The following is a 12,151-nucleotide window of genomic DNA, read 5'->3' on the forward strand; positions in this document are numbered from 1 at the left end:
GTAGAATGATATTTTTGAAGTGGATTACAGTAAATAGGATAAACCAAGGGCAAGTGTGTTAAGCATAATAAAAAAGCCAGTGACGAGTAGGGTTGGGGTGTGCAAAATGTGCAACAAATTTTTTAGCCCTAAAAATTTTTATCCTCTTATACGATACAATGAAAAAGCAAGGTCAAAAATATGATTATTTTTTTTTAACAATTTTTAGAATGAAAGTTGAACTACCTTTGGGTTCTCCCAAAAAAAAAAAAACTTTCATTTTTTGAAATGATTTTTAAAGAACTCAAAAAAATAAAAATAAAAAATTGCAAAAGAAATGTTTTATAATTCTAGGAAGTTTTAAAGAACAAAAAAAATTGTTTCTAAATGCCTCAAAAAATGGATCATTAAAAACATTATGTTTACAAAAGAAATAATAAAAGAACTCTTAAAAATATAATAAACCTAATTATATAATTTGGATTGAGAGATATAGAAGTATATGAATTGAGTGAAATTAATAAAGATTCAATAATCTGTGATCGGATGATTGGTTGGAAATCTAAAAAGAAAGGTGGCTGGAGATTAATTTTTTCTAAAATTACGAAGATCATTTGGCCTGAAGTCTAAAAGGAAAGGTGGTTGGAAAATCCTTTTTCAAAATAAAGCAATTGTTCTTGCATTGATCGATTTAGCAATGATACCGCATTCTACTGATCACCACGTCTGTATTGTAAATAGGCAGCTATGAATAATACAGCCAAAGTAATAGGAAATAGACCTAAGAAATTACATATGAGCACAATTTTGTTAATAAAAAAAAATTTTGACTGAAAAGAAAAATCATAATCGTAATTTAATCTATATATATATATATATATATATATATTATAGTTGATTAATACATAATATATTAATTTTTTCTGTATCAATAAAAAAATTGTGTATTACTTTCGTCCACTTTTCTCTAGCAATAAAAAAAACTTGTGTATTACTTTGTCCGACAAACACTGAGTGTAGTTTGTATCTCTCTTTCAATCATGCTTCTTTTTCATGGATGGCCCCTAAAGCATAATTTCATGACAATAGAAAATTCAATTAATAAGAGCGAGATGCTAAATTAGATTAAGTTTGAACATTGATTGTTAAATAATGTATAAATATAATATAGTCCAAACAATTATTTTCTTTAAAAATGAGGAGCGCTCTTTTATTAAATTCAAAGCCCTCAAAATGTCAAATACGGCCCTTCCATATAACAAACCTCTCCCTCTTGTGTAAAGATGGACATCTGATAGGAGCATATTTATGCGACTTTGTTATCTTATTTCCTTGCATTTACTTAGTTGATTTCCATTTATTTTGGAAATTTAAGTTATTTTTGTATTATTGTAGGTCCAGTTCGTAAAGATGACAATAAATAGTCAAATGGAGCGATTTGGAGTAGTTTTGGACTTGGATTGGATAGCATGCATGGATAACATATGGGCTGGATGTTTTTGGCGTTTAAATGGTGCTAGATATGTGCTAAAATTTGGAGAAATTAAAGTTGAGGGTTGGAACGTAAGGAATCACACAAGAAAGAGGAATCCTAGTTGAAGAGAAGCATTATTTTATCCTATCTTATCATATCTTATCTTATCTTATCCAACATTATCTCATCTTATCTCAAGCTGCAAGGAGGAATCCTAATCACATTCCAACACTTTCTACCTAATTCTTAGAGTCCTAAAATAATTCAAAATGACTAATTCCTTTCATCCTTGGATTCATCCGTTTCCCCCTATATATATGAAATTCCTGCAATGATTTAGGGTGTGCAGCACCTACCATTCATCCATTGTAGTTGCTGTTATTTTTAGAGTTCTTTCTATCTTTGTTTTAAGTTTCAATGTTTATTTTAGATTGCTTTTCAGTTATGATGAACATGCGTAACTAAGTTTCTTTTTAGGTAGAGGTGAATTCGAAGCCATGATCATATGTTTTATATAAATTGATTACATCCAGTTATTGTTTCGTAAAACATGAATGCGATTTACTGATCTGCTTTATAGAGAACTTATTCTTGTATGTTTATTAAGGATGCATACTTAGTTTGCATGCATGGATTTGATGTTAGAATATAAGGGAATTTCACATAATCGTTATAAACTTATATTTGTAAGTAGTAAAAGTCACTAGTCATGATTGAGTTAAGTAACTTCTTGGCAGGAGTATCATGTTTTTCATAGTTACGAATGCTTTGTCAATGCTTATGATTTTCATAGAACTTAATGATCTTTGAGATGTATCTCTATCATACTTTTCATAGTTAGGGAACTTGAGAATAATAATTTGGTTGTGTCGCTGAGTCCAAGTTAATGAACTTAGGAAAATTTGAGAGTTAATTAGTGTTGTTCACAGTTAATTTGGGGCATTGTCATTCATGGTTTATAGAAAGAATAACTGGAAATCGATTTGTATGCATATGATTAATGTGTGGAGAATAATCCTTTAGCTATCATTTCATTCATATTTCATTCACAACTTAATTTACTTGCTGCCTTTTACTTTTGTTTAAATTAAATTCGTCCAAAATCCTCCCAGTCATTGTTTTGTTCTTAGTTTAACTTAGTTTTCAGTTTTATAAGTTTAATTTGTGTTGATTAGCATCTCTTCTAATCCTCGGAATAGAACGATCCCTACTTATTCGTACTACGATTGCATAATTTATAGGGTTTAATTTGTGTGTTAGTTTATACCACATCAACATCCTCTAATTTATGGGTTGGGAGGTCGCACATAAATGGTTGTAGTCATTGGTGTCTTTGTGGAATCCCAAACACTTGGAATGAGATTCTCTACAATTTCATTCTTTGAAACATTATTTCTATACCAAAACCCAAACTCGGGTGCACTGTTCACAGACAATGTAGTGGCGAAAATGCCCTTCATTTGTTCATTACTGAAAACCATCAATTGCACAAGTTCTTAGAAAGAAATAATGATATTCAAATTTTTAAAACATCTAGTTTAAGTGGATCAAATTAAGAGGTTTTGTTGTAATTTTTCAAAGTTAGAACAATTGTGGATTTCCCCTTATTTACAACCTTGTGTGTTACGAGATCAAAAACCCCATAACATAGTTTATATTAGAAATTTCCGCTTGTAATTAACAAAAAAAACTTGCGATGTCAAAAATCATTTTGAGCTTGTAAATATCTTGGACTCGAACGGGTCCTTTATGAAGATCAAGCTCTAGCCGTTTTTGGTGAATAAATTTTGTTTTGGCTACAAGCGAAGCTAAAGGGAAGGGAGGATTCTAAAAGATCAATAGCTACGTATGCAAGCCTCCACTTTAATTGACATCAACAAAGAACAATGAAATTGGAGGCTATTAACAAGAACTTGATTTGCTTTGCCACTTGAATAATCACCAAGGAGGTACAATCAGAAATTATTTAGTCATTCAGATATATGGAACAAATCGACAACGTGAGTACCAAGAAATATATTCATGATGAACCATCTATTTATTAACCACAATTGGATGACTAAACAATGTACAATTTGATTCAAATGAAGATACGTTATTTACAAAAGGTAGAATATGTTCAAATGTGATTTTCTTCTATGACCTAAATGCCACTGTCAAGGAAATCTAACAATAACTTTTTAACAGTTTTGGATTTTTCTGGAAATATAATAGAACCTCAAAGCTTATTTATTGAATAATATGAAAACAAGGTTAACTGATGATTAAGGTTGCTTTAAGTTTTTTTTTTTGGCGAACTGGAATTACTAACAACCGGGCAAAGATGCCAAAGATACAAAGAAGCCTACCCCGAGGCAAAAGCAAGCAGCAAACAACTAAGGAAAGCAGTACAAAGAGGTAAAGACGACATCGCACCAAATGCTAAAAATGTCACTCCTCATACTGCCAGGAAGAAATTAATGGGGACAAGGGAGACCATCATTACACAGAACATGAACAAGGGAGGATGGGGGTCTGTTGACCCAAATATAATCACATACCTCCCTACTTTGCCGCAAATTGCTTTAAGTTTATACCTACCTCAAACCCTAGCCCCCACCCAATCCCTAGAATCTATAAAGTAAAACAAGGTGATATCTTACAGACCACATCTGCTAAGGAGATTCTGAACCAAAAAAATAAGATTCCAAAGCTGCCTATTGATTTGCCTATCGATTTTGTGCCTTTCATAATGCACCCACCATGATCATGTGGTGATTCTCCTACGACAATGCCCTAGGCGTCCCCATGCCTGTCCCCAAATGCTACGCCCATACCCTCTCGTGAATTTGTAATTATGATAGCAAAATATTGGTTTGATTGCCTTCTAAGATTTCACGCACTCGTTTGTCATTTTCTTCTTGGATAAGTAACCATTATTGTGCTTTTTTTTTTTGGTCCATCGGATTCGGATGGATGAGGATAAAATAAATTTTTTTTTATTTAGAAAACATTGACGGCATGAGAAGAATTTTATTAATGATGAAAAAAAAATACATCTAGATATGAGGACATAGACCTAACCTCTCATAATAAAAGAAAAAAAGATTTTAAAAAAATATAAAAAAGAAGGGAGACATAAACCTTACCCTTCTAGAAACGAAAACAATAAAGATACAAGGAAAAGAGGGGAAGAGACATGAAACCTAACCCTTCTAAAACCAAACATAAAAGTCTAAACCTGCAAAATAGATTGAGCTAAATCACAAGGCTAAGAAAAAAAAAAGTGAGACAAACCTGTATGCCGAGATGCACATTAATTTGAGAATAGGAAGCCAAGAAAATCAGCGTAGTCTAAAAATAAAGTAGCACGAACCACCTACAGAGGGGAATCATGCAATACCAGGGTTGGAGAAGACAAGCCCATGTTAGCAAAATTATTTGCAACAACATTTTCTTTGCGATATATGTGAGAGGCGTAGAAAGTCATCTTCCGAATGCGGTCCAAAGAAATAGACTATTGCATACGAAGAGGCCAAAGAGGATCAAAATCAGTCGATTGGAGAGTAGAAATAACACTAAAAGAGTCACTTTCCAACCAAAGATAATACCAACCCGTTGATATGCAAAATCTACACCAATAATAATTGTTGATAAGAAAACTAGATCTCTTTTATTAGTTAGAAGAAAACTATCATTATACTAATATTGTTCATTCATATTTCATGATAAGGTTAGTAATAGGAGTATAATTGATTTAGAGTCCGTCTAGTAGTGAGAAGGGGTGTAGAGTAACAAGACTATAGATTCAAAATTTGAAAACCTCGAATGTAACCTTTATAGAGTTACCATAACATTGTTTTATACTGCCTGAGTAGCCAACTAGAAGTGTAACGAATGCTATCCATATTGCATTTCAGCAAAATTTAGTTTTAGGACACCTAATTTAAGCATTCATATTACATTTCATCGAAATTTAGGTTTAGGATACTAAATTAACCATATAGTTATATGACGCAACGATAGTTTGATGAGCCAATTAATTAATTAAGTGGCCCGTATGATTAATAAACTATTTGATGTCGTAAGGGGGAAAATTAGAAACTGTACGTGACATTTGCATGCTGCTCTCTGGTTGTTACTTTGTTGTGTTTTCCTCTGTTTATTAATTTTCTGGGGGTTTTGGTTTTATCTATTCTTTGTGGGGTTTTTGACCAAGTACAGTTGCTCTTCACCCTTTGTTTTATTTTTATTTATTTTTATGATATTTTGAATCTTTGATATCTAAGACTGGCTTGAAATAATTAATCCTCTTTTCTTAAATTAAAATATTAGGAACTTGACATAATTTGAAACCACAATGAGCTGATTCCTTAGTACATTTTGGCTCACTAACCACCGCTAGACATCCAACACGTTAATTTATGTTGTGGTTAAAATTAGTATTAGGGAATTTGAACATTATACAGTTGCAAATTTTTTTCTACCAGAAAACAAAAGCATTGCAGCAGAATATTTACATAACAGATTTACTGTATGGTATCATGGCCAAGTTCATTGTGGTTCATATATTTTGCAAGCTGTCAGGTAGAACCGATTTGTGAGGATCTGAAGAAATGCATCAAATCGGAAAGTTGAGAAACCATTCTAGAGCTACTCTCAAGATTTTCTATCATGCTCTAGAGTATAAGATACTTAAATTTTTTCAAACGTTAGATATCTATTAAAAATATACAAACATCAAGATCTAATAATTAAATAACTTGCACTATCTCATATTCTGAAGCACCATAAAATTTTTGTTCTCTTTATTGCCAATTGATTTTGAAATAAAACTGTGAAGACTTGACATTTGTTAATTTGTCGGCCAATTTAACCTCGTCCAAGAAATCATGCCACATTTCGGATCATGTTAGGATGGAAGGGGACCTCAGTGGCTGTCTTCCATCCTAGCTAGCTGATAATTTTCTTATTGTTTCTTAAGTAGTAATGAAATGATTAGCTCCTTCCTTTTGCGCGCCTAGAGAGACCAACCGTGTTGGTCACAGATTAGCTAGAGAGGCTTTAGGCGTTGATGAAGATATATATATATATATATATATATATATATATCTGAGAATCTTTATAGGTATATATCAATAGGATAAGATAGCATTTTTCTCTGTGGAAAACCAGAAAAAAGACAGTTTGCATGATCGCGTTATAATATGGCCACATTAAGGCCTAGTTTGGGAGTGAGGTGCTTAAAAAAAAAGCACCCATGAAAAAAAGCTGTGAGGGTTTTAGGTGTTTGGTAAACTGAAAAAAAAAGGCTTATTTTGGAAGCTGCTGTGAGAATAAGCTGAAATCAAAGGAAAAAGCCAAAGCTGCTATTTGCAGCTTTGGAAAACTAGCTTTTTTTCAAAGCACACGGAGCTACAGTGCTCTTTTAATGAAAAGACCCACTATCAGACTTTTTTTTCTTTCCAAAAGCACTTTTACAAAAAAGTTTACCAAACGCTCTGCTGATTTATTTCACAGCTGCTTATTCTCACAGCACAGCCGCTTATTCTCACAGCAGCTTTTTTTTAAAGCACAACAATACCAAACCAGCCCTAAGTATATAAGGTAAATGTCACAGATTAGCTAGAGAGGCTTTAGGCGTTGATGAAGATATATATATATATATATATATATATCTGAGAATCTTTATAGGTATATATCAATAGGATAAGATAGCTTTTTTCTCTGTGGAAAACCAGAAAAAAGACAGTTTGCATGATCGCGTTATAATATGGCCACATTAAGTATATAAGGTAAATGTCTTCATCAATTGCATGCTTTCTCTGATACGACAAAAGGAATCCAAAAAAGCTCAATGACCACATTGCACCAACTCTGTCTTCCTTTGCTTTCTAGCTCCAAAATTAAAATTTGCTTTTTCACTTTCAGGTTTGACTCATTTATAGATGCTATGATATTATATATATGCATATCAATTTTATATTTAGTTGTGAGTAGTTCTGCCCCATTATAATTACGTTACATTATCGTAAATGTATTATCGTGTTATCATGATATATTTGTAAACAGTCTATCCTTCGTACAAAGTACAAACAAGGGGTCGAAATAATTAGTCCCAAAAGACCCAAAAGGATTGAGTGAGTGACTGTATTCTCCAACAATTAATTAGTTGTTAATGGATGGTTTTCGTGGTTCTATTAGAGTTGACCTTCCATTAGAGCAAAAGGATCTAGTAATTTCCAAACAAACTAAAAGTAGTGACCTCCAAAATTTCACAATATTATATGATCAACACTATAGTAATTAATCAATTAAGATCACACTAATAAAAGTTGATTTACGCTCAGCTTTTTATAATGAATAATTGGAATCTGATGTTCCGAAAGTTTCTGAAGTTGAGGCCAAAGGCTCATCAAAGTGCATTTGGCACATGCTTTTTGTAAAAGTGTCCTAAAAAAACTGCTTTTTGTACAAGTGTCTTAAAAAACCTGCTTTTTGTAAAAGCATGTAGGAAAAGGCAAATTTGCTTAATAATATATAGCAGCCAGGAAAGATATAATAGAAAGCAAAGTAGGTCCAATGAGAAATGTGCAAGCTCACGTGAAAGCCAAGTTAACAAACGTTGAGATATGAGGGCATAAACCCAAAGATTATGCTGCTGTCATCACCATGTACATATATTGCTGAAGAATCAAGCACAGCAGGCAATATTCAACAGAATAAATCCGTTTTCTTATGTTGTTCAGGAGAAGAGAGAGAGAGAGAGAGAGAGAGAGAGAGAGAGAGAGAGAGAGAGAGAGAGAGAGAGAACAGACTTATCATTTCTTAATTTTACTTTTACTTCTCACCACCAGGTCATGTGTTCAAAATTTTGTTTGTCGATCCACTTCATAGACCTTAATGCAGTCCAACCGACTAAGGCGTTTTGTTGATATAATAATTGTATAAAAGTGGCAATTTATGATTGAATATTGATAGCATGTCACGTACATGTCAAACATATATTAACTACACTTAGTGCTCCGTGAAGCCAACTTTGTAGTTGATTCGTTGGCTAATTTTGGAAGAACTCTTTCCTTTGATTATGTCTACTTCACTATTGTTCTGCATTGCACTTGTAATGTTATGCTACAAGATGATTCTGTGTACTAGTTGCCCTAAAAGTTTTAATCTTCAACGATATTAACCTTCAAAGAAAACCATGTCAAATATACAATGACTACAACTTAAGGAAGAAAATTCGAGTATTGGCTCCTGAACTTTAATTCAATTAAAGTTTTGGTCGCTAAACTAAAAATTTGTAAGTATTGGTTCTTGAACTCGTTAAAATGTAGAGCGAATCTTCTGGACAACACCATTAGAACTTTCATCCAAAATAAAGGGTTTTAAGGAGATAATATGAGATAAAAACTTACCCTAAAGAACTATTGTTCCATAGTTTGACAAGTGTAGAGACAACACTCACAAATTTTTAGTTCAAATACCAAAATCTACAATTAGACCTAAATGAAATTTTTTTGACACAGGCTTTTGAAGTTCTACTATTATAGCTGTGTTTTTTTTTTTAATGTGAAAAGTTATAAATCCCCCTAACAAACGTCTAAATCGCAGTGAGCATCACTTCGAGCAGCGGGGATTGGGCCTATACCCGTGGCCGATCGAGGTGCTCGGGTTCTAGTTTCTTCGAACCGTTGTCGGCCAACAGACAAGAAAGACCGAGCCGCTCAATTTGTGAATATGTGGGTGGGTTGGGCATGTTTAGCGGTTGTACGATCTATCATGGTGGTTTCATGGTTCGTGGGTAACTACCTCGGACATGGAAGACGACAACACAAAGAGGGATATAGAATTCTAATACGAGATTGCATGTGATTTTAGGACAAAGAAGCCAAGTTGTATTTTCCATCTAAAATACTTGGACATTTAACACTAAAACCTACAGAGTTTGAATCTTGAACCATCACTACCTGTAGTTATAAAATTTTGAATCAAAATTAACATTTTTTTATTCGACTTGCACCCTTAAATCCAATCTAGTACGAAATCAAGTTTATATTGCCAAAATTCACAATTTCCCTGGTATGCTAGAAATAAGTTTTTTTTCCTTATCAATTCCAAGATTATGTCAATGAGATGCATTCTAGATTGCAAAGTCATTGATGTTGTAAAATCGACGGTGTGTGCAGTGGAATAAATAAACAAGACACAAAATTTACGAGGTTCCTCTACAGTCAATGTGACTGGAGTACGTCCTCGAGGCAGCAGTTGTGCTTTCATTATTATCTGAAAAAATAAGAGTACAAAGATAACTCACTCTATTATCTCCTCTCCTCTTCCTCTCTTTTCTCTCTTCCTTTCTTCCTTCCTATCTCTCCCATGAACCTCTCACATTCATCTCCCAAAATCACTTGTTGTGTTCCATAAGACTTGCTTTTACAGAAGCAAATCACAAGCAACATAGTGAAAGACTTACTATACGCATGTGAGTATTTACTATACACATTACTATACACATGTGGGCAAACATACCTACTATTTACAACACTCCCCCTTGGATGCCCACATAAGTCTTCAATTGACTCGTTAAGATCTTGATCTGTTTTGGATGCTCCCCTTGATTTCAAATCATTTAGGCTGATCGTTGATCATTCTGCTTCATCTCTTAGTAAAAAGAGTTGCCGAAATAGGTATTTTACTTGTTGTTAACTTTCCACAGGCTTGTTCTTGAACTGGTCTGGAGGGCCTTTTGCTAGACTTGCTTCAAAGGTCTGAATTTACTTTTTTTATCTAGAGCTAAATTTAATTCAAGGGTGTTGGACACTTGATCTTGAATCAAACTTGTGATTTCTTCAAGGAACTTCGAAGCTTGATCTTAAATGAAGTTGTATCGTGAGGAGCTTCACGTGGCAAGTGATCTTCGGCTTTGTCGAGGATGAATCAGCACGTGTTTGTTGCGCTTGTCTCCACTTGCTTCAATGTATCATTTTCACTTGCCTTACTTGCTCCCCTTGCTTAAGTAGTATTTTCCCTGCTTTTCCCCCATGCATGTGTGGCATCTTCTCCTGCAATATTTGCCCTCTGATGCAGGAGTGGAATGCAACCCTTGCATTTTGATGGTTCATCACTTCTTGGTGACTGGAGACCCAGCTCCAACAACAGTTGAAGATGACTACTCGAGAGCTAGGTAAGCAATCAGGAAAGGTTCCAGGTAGTCGGTTCCTTACTGGGAGTTTGAGTGGAGGTTCCAACATATTGCTTTCTTTATCCTTGTTTTTGCAGGTAAGAACAATGACAAAGGAAATGACAGGGAGATTGCATGATATGAGATACTCTTGCTCTCATCCTTGAAGATATGAGATAATCTTGCTCTGGTGTGACTTGTTTGAAGAGGTATTCTTGGAGAGGAAGAAAACTGAGTATTTCGAGATGCTGCGTTGAAGATGCATTCTCGGAGATGAGGAAGAGTTGAACATTCTTGCAGGTCTGCCTTGTTATGGAAAACGGAGGTCGACATATATAGAGATTTCTCAATAGCAAGTGGTGGTGTTATGCTTTTACTCTTATCAGCAACTGTGGTGTAAATAAAACAGTAAGATTTACGAGTTTTCAACTTTGTCAGAGATCTTTGACAAAGTTGCACTCGATATCCAAAAAAGCTGAGATTGCGTTTGAAAAATGCCAACAAACTTTATTCAGGAAAATCTGGCTTTTGAAATTCGGAGAGCGGTGCCTCTTCGATCTCTGAACAAGTGGCTATGTTGCCTCTTCTTTTATAGAGACATCAATTGTGTTCAAAAGTATGCTCAGAAAGTTGCTGCCTGTAGAAATTTCTCCCATGTTGCACTTCTGAAATTTTATTTAACCTTTTTTTTTTTCATCATTTCTGAAAATGAATTGTCCATCTAACATTTGCTTAGATTTGAGTCTTAGGAGTGATACAGACGAGCAGCGTCAGGATAATATATGGCGCCCGTCCTTCTTATCTTCTAATGGTCCTCTTACAGTTAGGGACTCTGTGATGAAAAATAACATAACCGCTATTGTGGTAGCTAGGAATTTTCTCACTCCAAAAGATAAGAGAATCCTTTCAAAACGATTTGACAAGTTGGCCGTTCAAGACTCATTGGCTCTCAGTGTTCAATGTGCGGGCTCTGTTTCCAATATAGGCCAACGCCTACTTGCTCAAACTCGCCAAGTTGAATCATTGATAGCTGAGTGGCAAGTTTTAAACAAGAGATCAGAGACCTCAAGCACGAGAATAGAGTATTACATGTGCTTACAAATAATTACTCGACAAGCATGAAAAGAAAGCTCGACCAACTGCAAGAATCCAAAAGTTGGATGCAAAGTGATCACCAGAGGTTCGTTGCTAGATTCCGAAAGCAACTGATGCCTTCCCCTTCTGGTGTTTTGCCAAGTACTGGGGTGCCACATAATCAATTTCCAATGCCTCCCCCTTCTGGGGTACTTCCGAGTACTGAGGCTTCACATAAGCAACCTTTGTAAAGGCTCCATTCTGCTTATTTGTTTTAACTCATGTGTATGTACATATCTGTAAATTTCTTGGAGATATTAATAGATAAGCTTTATTTCATTCAATAAAGCATATACTTCACTAAGATGTGGTACTTCTGGACCAAATATTAATTTATCTTTACCCTCATGAAGATAAATGATTATTCTTAATGTCTACATCATTTGAGTATTCAACTCATA

The sequence above is a fragment of the Malus sylvestris genome, chromosome 11 (genome assembly GCF_916048215.2).
Source record: "Malus sylvestris chromosome 11, drMalSylv7.2, whole genome shotgun sequence".
NCBI lineage: Eukaryota > Viridiplantae > Streptophyta > Magnoliopsida > Rosales > Rosaceae > Malus > Malus sylvestris.